At 51.8% G+C, this 13,272-nt stretch overlaps 1 protein-coding gene across 1 annotated transcript in view; it reads left to right on the forward strand.

The window, feature by feature from the left end:
* Nucleotides 1–9,129: 9,129 nt before the first annotated feature.
* Nucleotides 9,130–13,272, forward strand: part of LOC129714660 (sodium channel protein type 8 subunit alpha-like) — a 138,372-nt gene continuing 134,229 nt past the window's right edge. Inside the window, exon 1 of the mRNA XM_055664393.1 lies at nt 9,130–9,373. The gene's annotated coding sequence lies outside the window, so the exon portion shown is untranslated. The remainder of the gene's footprint in view (nt 9,374–13,272) is intronic.

A 13,272-nucleotide genomic window follows, 5' to 3' on the forward strand; every position in this document is an offset into this window, starting at 1 on the left:
GTGTCGGAAGGAACTACAGATGCTGGTTTAAACCAAAGATGGACACAACATGCTGGAGTAACTCAGCAGGACAGGCAGCGTCTCTGGAGAGAAGGAATGGGTGATGTTTCGGGTCTCCTTGACAATCTTGCTCTATTGCTGTTAGGCGACAAGGTGGCAATGGTTAATAACCCCTGACACCCGTACTAATCAATAGACAATAGGTGCAGGAGTAGGCCATTTGGCCATTCGAGCCAACACCGCCATTCACTGTGATCATGGCTGATCATCCACAATTAGTACCCTGTTCCTGCCTTCTTCCCATATCCCCTGACTCCGCTATCTTTCAGAGCCCTATCTAACTCTCTCTTGAAAGCATCCAGAGGATCGGCCTTCACTGCCTTCTGTGGCAGAGAATTTCACATTCACAACAAAGTTTTTCCTCGTCGCCTCCATTCTAAATGCCTTACCCCTTATTCTTAAACTGTGGCCCCTGGTTCTGGACTCCCCCAACATTGGGAACGTGTTTCCTGCCTCTTGCGTATCCAATCCCTTAATAATCTTATATGTTTCAATAAGATGCCCTCTTATCCTTCTAAATTCCAGTGTATACAAGCCCAGTCGCTCCATTCTTTCACCATATGACAGTCCCGCCATCCCTGGAATTAACCTGGTGAACCTATGCTGTATTCCCTCAATGGCAAGATTTGGAGACAAAAGCTGCACACAATACTCCAGGTGTGGTCTCACCAGGGCCCCGTACAACTGTAGAAGGACCTCTTTGCTCCTATACTCAACTCCTGTTGTTATGAAGGCCAACATGTGCCTGCTGTACCTGCATGCTTACTTTCATTGACTGATGAACAAGGACCTCAAGATCGCATTGTACTTCCCCTTTTCCTTTTCTTCAGTTAAGGGCGGCATGGTGGTGCAGCGGTAGAGCTGCTGACTTACAACGCCAGAGGCCCAGGTTTGGTCCTGACTACTGGTGCTTGCCTGTACGTTTAGTTTAGTCTAGTTTAGAATGACAGCACGGAAACAGGCCCTTCGGCCCAGCGACCCCTGCACACTGACACTACCCTACACACACTAGGGACAATTTTACATCTACACCAAGCCAATTAACCTACAAACCTGTACATCTTCGGAGTGTGGGAGGAAAGCGGAGATTCCGGTGAAAATCCACGCAGGCCACGGAGGGGAACGTGCAAACTCCGCACAGACAGCACCCGTAGTTGGGATGGAACCCGGGCCTCTGGTGCTGTGAGGCAGCGACTCTACCACTGCGCCACCGTGCCTGCCCAAAGGGGCAGAGGGCCTGTTTCTAAGCTGTATGACTCTGTGGGTCAGGTCCAAGATTGTCCTAGCCGTCTATTTTTACCTAGGACTTCTTCCAACTTCCTGCCTAAATATAATCAGAGCAGCAAATGCAAAGGCTCTCTATTCACAGTCCTCTGATCCTTTAATCCCACTTCCACACAGATGGTGGTGGGTATGTGGAACGAGCTGCCAGAAGAGAGACTTCAGGCAGGTCCTATAATAATATTTAAAAGGTACAAAATGTTGGAGTAACCCAGTGGGTGGGGCAGTATCCCTGGAGAAGGGGAATAGGTGACGTTTCAGGTCAGGGCCCTTCTTCAGGCCAACATTCCTTGGTAAAGCAGCATCTGCAGATCCTAGTTTTGAATTGTGAGAGTGGTGAGTCTGTGGAATTCTCTGCCTCAGAGGGCGGTGGAGGCCGGTTCTCTGGATACTTTCAAGAGAGAACTAGATAGGGCTCTTAAAGATAGCGGAGCCAGGGGATATGGTCAGAAGCAGGAACGGGGTACTGATAGACAATAGACAATAGGTGCAGGAGTAGAGGCCATTCAGCCCTTCGAGCCAGCACCGCCATTCAATGTGATCTTGGCTGATCATCCACAATCAGTACCCCCGTTCCTGCCTTCTGATTGGGGATCAGCCATTGGCTATATTTAAGAGGGAGTTAGATGTGGCCCTTGTGGCTAAAGAGATCAGGGGGTATGGAGAGAAGGCAGGTACGGGATACTGAGTTGGATGATCAGCCATGATCAGATTGAATGGCGGTGAAGGGCTGAATGGCCTCTACTCCTGCACCTATTGTCTATTGTCTATTGAATGAGTGAATCTGGTTATTGGCCAAGTACAATGCATTCAGAAAGTATTCAGACCCCTTCACTTTTTCACATTTTGTTACGTTACAGCCTTATTTTAAAATTGATTAAATTCTTTTTTTTTTCATCATCAATCTACACACAATAACCCAGAATGAAGAAGTGAAAACAGGTGTTTAGAAATTTTTGCAAGGTAATTAAAAAGAAATAACTGAAATATCACATTTACATAAGTATTCAGACCCTTTCAGGCCACAGCACTGTGTGAAACGTCACCTATCCATGTTCTCCACAGATGCTGCCTGACCCGCTAGATGCTGCCTGCTGAGTTACTCCAGCACACTGTGAAACGTCACCTATCCATGTTCTCCACAGATGCTGCCTGACCCACTCAGTTATGGTGCAGCAGCATCTATGGAGCTAAGGAAATAGGCAACGTTTCGGGCCGAAATCCTTCTGGAAATAGGCAACGTTTCGGGCCGAAACCCTTATGGGTTTCGGCCCGAAACGTTGCCTATTTCCTTAGCTCCATAGATGCTGCCTGACCCGCTGAGTTACTCCAGCACTCTGTGAAACGTCACCTATCCATGTTCTCCATAGATGCTGCCTGACCCGCTGAGTTACTCCAGCACTCTGTGAAACGTCACCTATCCATGTTCTCCACAGATGCTGCCTGACCCGCTGAGTTACTCCAGCACTCTGTGAAACGTCACCTATCCATGTTCTCCACAGATGCTGCCTGACCCGCTGAGTTACTCCAGCACTCTGTGAAACGTCACCTATCCACGTTCTCCACAGATGCTGCCTGACCCACTCAGTTATGGTGCAGCAGCATCTATGGAGCTAAGGAAGTAGGCAACGTTTCGGGCCGAAATCCTTCTGGAAATAGGCAACGTTTCAGGCCAAAACCCTTACGGGTTTCGGCCCGAAACGTTGCCTATTTCCTTAGCTCCATAGATGCTGCCTGACCCGCTGAGTTACTCCAGCACTCTGTGAAACGTCACCTATCCATGTTCTCCACAGATGCTGCTGTCTTTTTTTGTAAACCAGCTTGTGCAGTTCTTGTCTCTCCATGAGTTGATGGATGGTGATCTAAAGGCAGATTATACAATTAGGTTTCTGTTATCAGGGCATTGTCCATTTTGTTTCATCAAATCATTTGGAATCATTGAGTGAGGTCTTTACCTTAAACAATCCCTTTACAAGCTGCTGCTGAACCAACAAAACCAATGAGTGATAACAAATCTGGAAATCAAATCAAGCTGGAAAGGGTTCGGAGAAGATTTACGAGGATGTTGCCAGGACTAGAGGGTGTGAGCTACAGGGAGAGGTTGAGCAGGCTGGGTCTCTATTCCATGGAGCGCAGGAGGATGAGGGGCGATCTTATAGAGGTGTATAAAATCATGAGAGGAATAGATCGGGTAGACGCACAGAGTCTCTTGCCCAGAGTCGGGGAATCGAGGACCAGAGGACATGGGTTCAAGGTGAAGGGGAAAAGATTTAATAGGAATCTGAGGGGTAACTTTTTCACACAAGTGGTGTATGGAACGAGCTGCCAGAGGAGGTAGTTGTGGCTGGGACAATCCCAACGTTTAAGAAACAGTTAGACCATAGACACTAGGTGCAGGAGTAGGCCATTTGGCCCTTCGAGCCAGCACCGCCACTCAATGTGATCATGGCAGACAGGTACACAAAAATGCTGGAGAAACTCAGCGGGCGCAGCAGCATCTATGGAGCAAAGGAAATGGGTGACATTTCGGGACGAAACCCTTCTTCAGACGTTTCGGCCCGAAATCCTGAAGGAAATAGGCAACGTTTCGGGACAAAACCCTTCTTCAGACCCGAAATCCTGAAGGAAATAGGCAACGTTTCAGGACGAAACCCTTCTTCAGACCCGAAATCCTGAAGGAAATAGGCAACGTTTCGGGACGAAACCCTTCCGGGTTTCGGCCCGAAACGTTACCTATTTCCTTCGCTCCATAGATGCTGCTGCACCCGCTGAGTTTCTCCAGGATTTTTGTGTACCTTTGATTTTCCAGCATCTGCAGTTCCTTCTTGAAAACAGGTTTGGAGGGATATGGGCCAAACGCAGGCAGGTGGGACTAGTGTAGATGGGGCATCTCAATTGGAATTCTCCCAATTTTGTTAGTCCTTGCTGTCTCCTCCCCTTCCTCAGCCCCCCTGCTGTCTCCTCCCATCCCCCAGCCTTCTGGCTACTCCTCCTTTTCCCTTTCTTGTCCCCACCCACCCCCGTCCCCGATCAGTCTGAAGAAGGGTTTCGGCCCGAAACGTTGCCTATTTCCTTCGCTCCATAGATGCTGCTGCACCCGCTGAGTTTCTCCAGCTTTTTTGTGTAACCTGTAGATGGGGCATGTTGGCCGGTATGGGCAAGTGGGGCCGAAGGGCCTGTTTTAACACTGTATCACTTTATGACTCTATAACAAATCATATATTGTTGGCCTCTCTATCTCAGGCTAAACCTGATTATACATTGAAAGGGAAATCATTGTGTGGACACACTGGAGAAAGCATGCTGTCAGCATGGACCAGGCAACTCTGTGCAGCTGCATCTTCTGAAAAGTGCCAGCCTCTATTTATAGAAACATATATATACTCTCGCTGTAGCAGAGAAAACTCGTGAAAAAGTGTTATCGAACACCTTCCTGAACGGGTAGTTTCACAGGGTGGGGGGGAGTCTTTGTCTAATTTGGCTTTCAGATGTGGGCATTGTTAGTTTAGTTTGAGTTCAGTTTATTGTCACGTGTACCGAGGTACAGTGAAAAGCTTTTGTTGCGTGCTAACCAGTCAGCGGAAAGACAATACACGATTACAATCGATCCATTTACAGTGTACAGATACATGATAAGGGAATGACTCCTGCACACCCTCTTTCTCCATCCCTCCGCCACCCAAGTTTCACCAGCTTCTCGTTCTCACCCAGCAAACAGCTAACAATGGCCTGTTTCCTTCATCATCGTTACATTTTTTGCATATCTTTCATTAATTTGTTCTATATCTCGCTACATCACCGTCTATGTCTCTTGTTCCCCTCTCCTCTGGCTCTCAGTCTGAAGAAGGGTCTCGACCCGAAACGTCACCCATTCCTTCTCTCCACAGATGCTGCCTGTCCCGTTTAGTGTGCGATGCAGTCCAGTTGAGGATAGTCCGAGGGTCCCCAATGAGGTGGATGGGAGTTCAGGACCGCTCTCTAGTTGGTGAGAGGACGGTTCAGTTGCCTGATAACAGCTGGGGAGGAAACTGTCCCTGAATCTGGAGGTGTGTGTGCGTTTGTTTTCGCACTTCTGTACCTCTTGCCCGATGGGAGAGGGGAGAAGAGGGAGTGACAGGGGGGTGAGACTGGTCCTTGATGATGCTGCTGGCCTTGCCGAGGCAGCGTGAGGTGTAGATGGAGGCGATGGAAGGGAGGGAGGGAGGTTTGTGTGTGACGGTCTGGGCTGCGTCCACAACTCTCTGCGATTTTTTGCGGTCTTGGATGGAGCTGTTCCCAATCCGTGCTGTGATGCATCCCGATAAAATGCTTTCCACGGCGCATCTGTAGAAGTTGGGGAGAGTTATTGGGGACATGCCGAACTTTAGAATCCTGATCCCCGCCCACTAACACTATCCTACACACACTAGGCACAATTTACACTTACACTAAGTCTATTAACCTGCAAACCGGCACGTCTATGTATTTAAGTTCCTTTGTCTCATTCTGACAAAAACTGAACACATTAGTCCAAGCGCCTTGTACAATGATAAAAGTTGAAGTATAACAATGTTAAATATGAGGTCGACAAAAATGCTGGAGAAACTCAGCGGGTGAAGCAGCATCTATGGAGCGAAGGAAATAGGTGACGTTTCAGGTCGAGACCCTTCTTCAGACTTCAAATATGAGTTTTCTTCCAAATGAGTGAATTGATTCAAATCAACATTATGACACAAGTTAGAGAAAGAACTGCAGATGCTGGAAAAATCGAAGGTAGACAAAAATGCTGGAGAAACTCAGCAGGTGAGGCAGCATCTATGGAGCGAAGGAATAGGTGACGTTTCGGGTCGAGACCCAGAAGGGTCTCGACCCGAAACGTCACCTATTCCTTCGCTCCATAGATGCTTCCTGGTCTCGACCTGAAACGTCACCTATTCCTTCGCTCCATAGATGCTTCCTGGTCTCGACCTGAAACGTCACCTATTCCTTCACTCCATAGATGCTGCCTCACCCGCTGAGTTACTCCAGCATTTTTGCCAACTTACAACACATGTACAAATACACCCAGATCCCAATGCAACAAGAAAACTAATTTGAAAAGAAATTTGCTGACGTGTGTTTTTACATTTTTTTGTCAAAGGCAGTTGGACAGATACATGGAAAAGAAAGATTTGAAAGGAAGATAGACACAAATTGGCTGACTGAGAGAGTTAGATAGGGCTCTGAAAGATAGCGGAGTCGGGGGATATGGGAAGAAGGCAGGAACAAGGGTACTAATTGGGGATGATCAGCCATGATCACATTGAATGGCGATGCTGGCTGGAAGGGCCGAATGGCCTCTACTCCTGCACCTATTGTCTATTGTCTATTGTGTACTTCAATTGAGATACCATTTTTTTCCTCGAGTAAAATTGAAGCATAAACTCTTCAAGTGATGTTTAGCCTCACTCTAGCAATATGAATGGGTGCTCTCACGGGCATTTGTTAGCCGGGTGCCCCAACGCAATTTTGGCTTCAGGAGTCAAGTCAAGTCAAGTCAAGTCACATTTATTTCTATAGCACATTTAAAAAACAACTCTTGTTAGCCAAAGTGCTTTATATTTGTTATAAGAATAGTATAAACAAACAAACTACATACATATATACATGTAGCCTTCACTCAGTGGACGTCAGGAAAAGCTTGGGAGTATAGATAAGTCTTTGGTCTTGACTTAAAGGAGTAGATGGAGGGGGCTGTTCGTTCTGATGGGAAGGGGGATGCTGCTGTTCCACAGTCTAGGGGCTGCAACCGCAAAGGCGCGGTCTATCGCCCCTGAGCTTATGCCTAGACCGCGGGATATTCAGCAGCCCCAAGTCGGCCGATCTGAGGGGCCTGGAGGTGGAGTGGTGGGTGAGAAGACTTTGAATGTAGGTGGGGGAAAGCCCATTGAGGGCTTTGTACAGACATGGAGGAGGATCTTGAAGTTTATACGGAACCGAACAGGGAGCCAGTGGAGAGAGGCCAGGATCGGGGTGATGTGGTCCCTCTTTCGGAGGTGACTGAAGGGTCATCTTATAGAGGTGTGTAAAATCACGAGGGGGAAAGTCTTATTCCCAGCGTCGGGGAAACAAGAGGTTTAAACGGAGAGGGGAAAGATTTCTAACCTGATGGGTGACATTTTGAGTAACCTTTGAACCCAGAAGGTGGTGAGCATAAGGTCATAAGGTCATAAGTGATGGGAGCAGAATGAGGCCATTCGGCCCTTCAAGTCTACTCCGCCATTCAATCAGGGCTGATCTATCTCTCCCTCCTAACCCCATTCTCCTGCCTTCTCCCCATAACCCCTGACGCCTGTACTATTCGAAGGGCATATGGAGCCAAGTGGTCACAGGAGTGGGAGGCAACCTCATCTCCATTACACAGCTACATCTCTTCACCAGATAAAAGCTGTCCAGGATCTGACCTCCCCAGAGGAGCGTGGATGGGTGAAGCTCAACAGACTTGGCACTGGAGTTGGGCGTTTCAATGCCAGCGTGTGGAGATGGGGACTCCCTCCGCCAGAGCCCAGCCTGTGAATGCGTTGCAGTACAACACACAGCCAACCATGTCATCTCTGGGTGCCCGCTCTACCACCCACCAAATGGAGCTGTGTCAATGTCTGCATTGACACCAACAGAGGCAACAACCTGGCTGCTCAAGACCCGGCTTAGACAATAGGTGCAGGAGTAGAGGCCATTCGGCCCTTTGAGCCAGCACCGCCATTCAATGTGATCATGGCTTATCATCCCCAATCAGTAACCCGTTCCTGCCTTCTCCCCTGACTCCGCTATTTTTAAGAGCCCTATCTAGCTCTCTTTTGAAAGCATCCAGAGAACCTGCCTCCACCGCCCTCTGAGGCAGACAATTCCACAGACTCACAACTCTCTGTGAGAAAAAGTGTTTCCCACTGAGTTACTCCAGCACTCTGTGAAACGTCACCTATCCATGTTCCCCACAGATGCTGCCTGACCCGCTGAGTTACTCCAGCACTCTGTGAAACGTCACCTATCCATGTTCCCCACAGATGCTGCCTGACCCGCTGAGTTACTCCAGCACTCTGTGAAACGTCACCCATCCATGTTCTCCACAGATGCTGCCTGACCCGCTGACTTACTCCAGCACTCTGTGAAACGTCACCTATCCATGTTCTCCACAGATGCTGCCTGACCCGCTGAGTTACTCCAGCACTCTGTGTCCTTTTGTGTAAACCAGCATCTGTAGTTCGTTGCTTCTACAACTTTCATTCTAACTTTCTGTCAGGGCAAGAGTACAAATCATTGTGTTATTTTGTTTCCAATTGATGATGTTCCAACTCTTTGTTGACACTGGCGGCAATTGAAGTAAATATTAAGAGAAACACGCATTCTTAAAAGTAATTCCTCAGTGGGCAGAAGTAATGTCAATTTACATTTATTTTCTGTAGACCCGAAACGTCACCTAATCCTTTGCTCCATAGATGCTGCCTCGTCCGCTGAGTTTCTCCATCATTTTTGTCTACCTTCGATTTTTCCAGCATCTGCAGTTCCTTCTTCAACATTTATAACTTATCAAATCACATTTATGTACCATTCCCATTGTAAACACTTTGCACACATATAATGTTAGGAACTTCACTAACGCTGGGGGGAAAAAAAAAAGTTCTGCTTGGGTCTATCTAGTCTTGAAGGTTCTTAAAGATTGTTGCTTGCAAATCAAAATAAGGGTCTTTGCATTTTTTTTTGTTGGTGAAAGCAAAAGCTTGTAAATGAGTGGAGCATTCTTTTGTTTTGGAGCCGAGCGTGTTTTGTGTGCAAGGTTCCAGGTTTTTTCCGCTGGATTTGTGATCCAAGCGCGTCAGGAAAAAGAGGACTCTTTGGAGCTGATCCCTAACGTTGTGCTGAGAGTCATCAATTATGCAAGGTAACGGCACGCACTGGTAGGGCAAGGAAGCGCTTCAATATGGCGACAACCGCAGTTTCTCCTGCATCTTTTCAACATCTGCAGTACAGCAACGCCTTTCGGGATTTGTGTTAACACACACACACACACAAAAATGTAAGTGAATCCCTTTTCCTACAGCGGCAGGCGGGTTTTTTTTTCTCTCTCTCTCTCTATCTCCTAGGGAAGAAGGGGCTTTTATTTTAACAGCGGCTCCAGTCCTGGACCAGCCGCTGCCGCAGAGTAATTTTCCAGCTGTGACATAGTCTGCATCTTTGAGCAGGTTGTCTGCCGGGTCTCTATGTAATTACAGCCCAATGTTATTGCTTCTTCAGCCGGCGCCCCCTCTTCCTCCCCCCCCCCCCACCAACCCCCATCTCTCCCCCCCATCTCTCTCCCCCCCATCTCCCTACTCTCTCCCCCATCTCTCTCCCCCCATCCTCTCCCTCTCCCCATCCTCTCTTCTCCTCCCTCATCCCCTCCTCTCTCCATCCCATCTCTCCTCCCTCCCCATCTCTCTCCCTCCCCATCTCTCTCCCTCCCCCTCTCCTCTCCCCTCCCATATCTCTCCCCCCATCCTCTCTCTCTCCCCTTCTCCTCCCCCTCCTCTCTTCCCCCCCCCTCCTCTCTTCTCCCCCTCCTCCTCTCTCTCCCCCCCCCTCCTCTCTTTCCCCTCCCCCCCTCTCTTCCCCCCTCCTCTCTCTCCCCCCCCCCTCTCTCTTCTTCCCCCCCCCCTCTCTTCCCCCCCCTCCTCTCCTCTTCCCCCCCCTCTCCCTCCTCTTCTTCCCCCCCCCCCTCCCTGCCCCCACTCGCTGCGTCGATGTTATTATTATTTAAATGTCAAACCACAGACCCTCTGCGACCCCCAGGTCCAAAAATAATAAAACGCTGGCGGAGGAGAGACCCTTCCCCTCACCCCCACCCCCACCCCCCCCTCTCCCACCCACCCCCCCATTCCCCGGTGAAAATTTGAATTATTAAAGACAGATTGAGACCAAAAGGAACCCTCGCCTCCCCCCCCTTTTTCTTTTCTTTCCTTTGCCTCTTATTTTGCAGGTTTTAAATGCATCGGAATGCACCCCTTTTTATTGTCAGATTTTTTTTGTGCTTTCTGAGTAAAATGCAAAAAAAAAAGAGGTCTGCGGCGGCTTTAACATAAATGAGTTATTTAAAGATGCGATTGCAAGGTGTGATTGTCGGCTGCAGTGGCTGTTATGGCTCTTGGGAAGTGGAATGGAGCCCGGCATAGGTATGCTGGTCCACACTGGGCTTGCCATGCAAGGTAGTGCCCCCTCTTTCCCAATCTCTTCCATTCACCCCGCCCTCTCCTCCCCTCTCTCCCTCTCTCCCTCCTCCCCTTCCTCCCCTCCTCTCCCCTATCACTTCTCCTCTCCTCCCCCTCTCTTCCCTCCTCCTTTCACTTCCCTCTCTCCCATCTTCCCCTTCCATCCTCCTCCCCCCCCTCCTCCCTCCTCCTCCTCTCCTCTGATCCTCTTTCCTCTTCTTCCTCTCCCTTCCCTACCTCCCTCTCCCCCTTCTCTCTCCTCTCTCTTCCTCTTCTCCCCCTTCCTCTTCTCCCCCTCCTCTTCTCCCCCTTCCTCCTCTTTCCCCTCCCTCTCCTCCTCTCCTCCCCTTCCCCTCCTCCTCTCCCTCGTCCCCTCCTCCCTCCCCTCTCTCCATCTCCCTCTCTCCTCTCTCTCGATTCTCCCTCTCCTTCCCCCTCTTCTCCTCTCCTCTTCCCCTCTCTTCTCCCCCTCCTCCCTCTCCTCCTCTCCCTCTCCCTCCTCCTCTCTCCTCCTCCCTCTCTCTCTCTCCTTCTGTATCTGTCTCTGTTTCTTTCTCTTCCCCTCTCGCTGTCTCTCTACGTCTCTTTGTCTCTCTGTCTCTTCCCCTTCTCTCCATTTCCCTCTTTCCTTTTTTCTATCTTTCCCTCCCCCCTTCCTCCCCTCATCCTCCTCCCCCCCCCCCTCCTCCCCCCCCCCCCCTTTCCCCCCCCCCCCTCCCTATTCCTCCCCCCCTCCCCTCCCCCTCCCCCTCTTCCTCCCCCTCTCCCCTCTTCCCTCTCTTCCTTCTCTTCTCCCTTCCCCCTCCCTCTCTCACTCTCTCCTCCCCCGCCTCCCCATCTCCTCCCCCCCCCTCTCCTCCCCTCCTCTCTCCTCTCCTCCCCTCCCCTCCCCTCCCCCCTCCTCCCCTCTCCTCCCCTCTCCTCCCCTCTCCTCTCCTCCCCTTTCCTCCCCTCCCCTCCCCTCCCCTCCTCTCCTCCCTCTCCTCCTCTCCTCTCCCCTCCCCTTCCCCTCCTCTCCTCTCGTCTCCTCTCATCCTCCTCTTCTCCCCTCTCCTCCCCCCCTCCTCCCCTCTCCTCTCCTCCCCTCCACTCTGCTCCCATCCCCTCTCCCCTCTCCTCCCCTCTCCTCCCCTCTCCTCTCCTCCCTCTCCCTCCTCTCTCTCCTCCTCTCTCCTCTCTCCTCTCCTCTTCTCCCCCCTCTCCTCTCCTCCCCACTCCCCTCCCTCTCTCCATTTCCCTTTCTCTCCTCCCCTCCTCTTCTCCGCACCATCCACCCCCTCTCCTCTCCCCACTCCTCCTCTCCTCTCCCCTCTCCTCCCCTCCCCTCTCCTCTCCCCTCTCCTCTCCTCTCCTCCTTCTCCTCTCCTCTCCTCTCCTCTCCTCTCCTCCCCTCTTTTCCCATCTCTTGCCCTCTCCTCCACACCCCTCTCCTTTCCTCTCCATTCCTCCTTTCACCTCTCCTCCACCTCTCCTCCCCTCCCTCTCCTCTCCTCCTCCTCTCCCCTTCCCCTCCCTCTCCTCTCCCCCTCCCTCCTCCCTCCCCTCTCTTCTTCTCCTCTCTCCTCCTCTCCTCTCCTCTCCTCTCCTCCTCCTCTCCCTCCCTCTCTCCCTCTCTCCTCTCTCTTCCCCTCTCTCTTTCCTCTCTCTCTCTCTCCCCCTCTCCTCTCCTCTCCTCCTGTCCTCTCTCCCCTTCTCCCTCCCTCTCCCTCTCCCCCCCACTCCCCCCCTGTCTCTCTGTGTCTCTCTCTCTCTCTCCTTCCCCCTCTCTCTCTCTCTCCTCTCTTTTCTCTCCCCCCCTCCCCACCCCTCCTCTCTTTCCTCCCCTCCCTTCCCCCTCCTCTCCTCTCCTCTCCCCTCTTCTCCCCCTCCTCTCCTCCCTCTCTCTTCTCCCCTTCCCTCCCTCCTCTCCTCTCCTCTCTCCCTCTCCTCTCTCCTCCTCTCTCTCCCCTCTTCCCTCCCCCCCCTCCCTCCTCTCTCTCCTCTCCTCTCCCTCCCTCCCCTCTCCTCCTCTCCCTCTCCCCCCTCTCCTCCCTCCCCTCTCCCCCCCTCTCCTCTCTCTCCTCTCTCCTCTCTCCTCCTCTCTCCCTCCTCTCCTCTCTCCTCTCCTCTCCTCTCCCTCCCCTCTCCTCCCCCCCCCCCTCCTCTCCCCCTCTTTCCTCTCCTCTCCTCCCCTCTCCTCCTCTTCTTCTCCTCTCTTGTCCTCCTCTCCATTATCCCCTCGTCCTTACTCCCTTCCCCTATGCTTTCCTCCCCCTCCTCCCCTCTCCTCTCCCCCCCCTCCTCCCCTCTCTCTCCCTCCCTCCTCTCCCCCCCCTCCCTCTCCTCCTCTCCTCCCTCCCTCTCTCTCTCCTCTCTCCCTTCCTCCACTCCCTCCCTCTCTCTCTCCCCCTCTCTCTCTCCTCTCCCTCCCCCTCTCCTCTCCTCCCCTCCCCTCCCCCTCTCTCCCCCTCCCCTCCTCTCCTCTTCCCCTCCTCTCCCCTCCCCCTCCCTCTTCCTCCTTTCCCCCCCTCCCCCTCTCTCCCTCTCTCCTCTCCTTCTCCTCTCCTTCCTCTCCTCCCCCCTCTCTCCCTCCTCTCCTCCCCCCTCCTCCCCTCCCCCTCCTCTCTCCTTCCTCCCTCTCCTCTCCCTCCCCCTCCCCCCTCCTCTCCCCTCCTCCCCCCTCCTCTCCCCCTCCCCTCTTCCCTTCTCCCCCCCTCTCCTCTTTTCTCCTCTCCCCTCCTCTCCTCCTCCC

The sequence above is a fragment of the Leucoraja erinacea genome, chromosome 40, assembly GCF_028641065.1.
Source record: "Leucoraja erinacea ecotype New England chromosome 40, Leri_hhj_1, whole genome shotgun sequence".
Taxonomy (NCBI): domain Eukaryota; kingdom Metazoa; phylum Chordata; class Chondrichthyes; order Rajiformes; family Rajidae; genus Leucoraja; species Leucoraja erinaceus.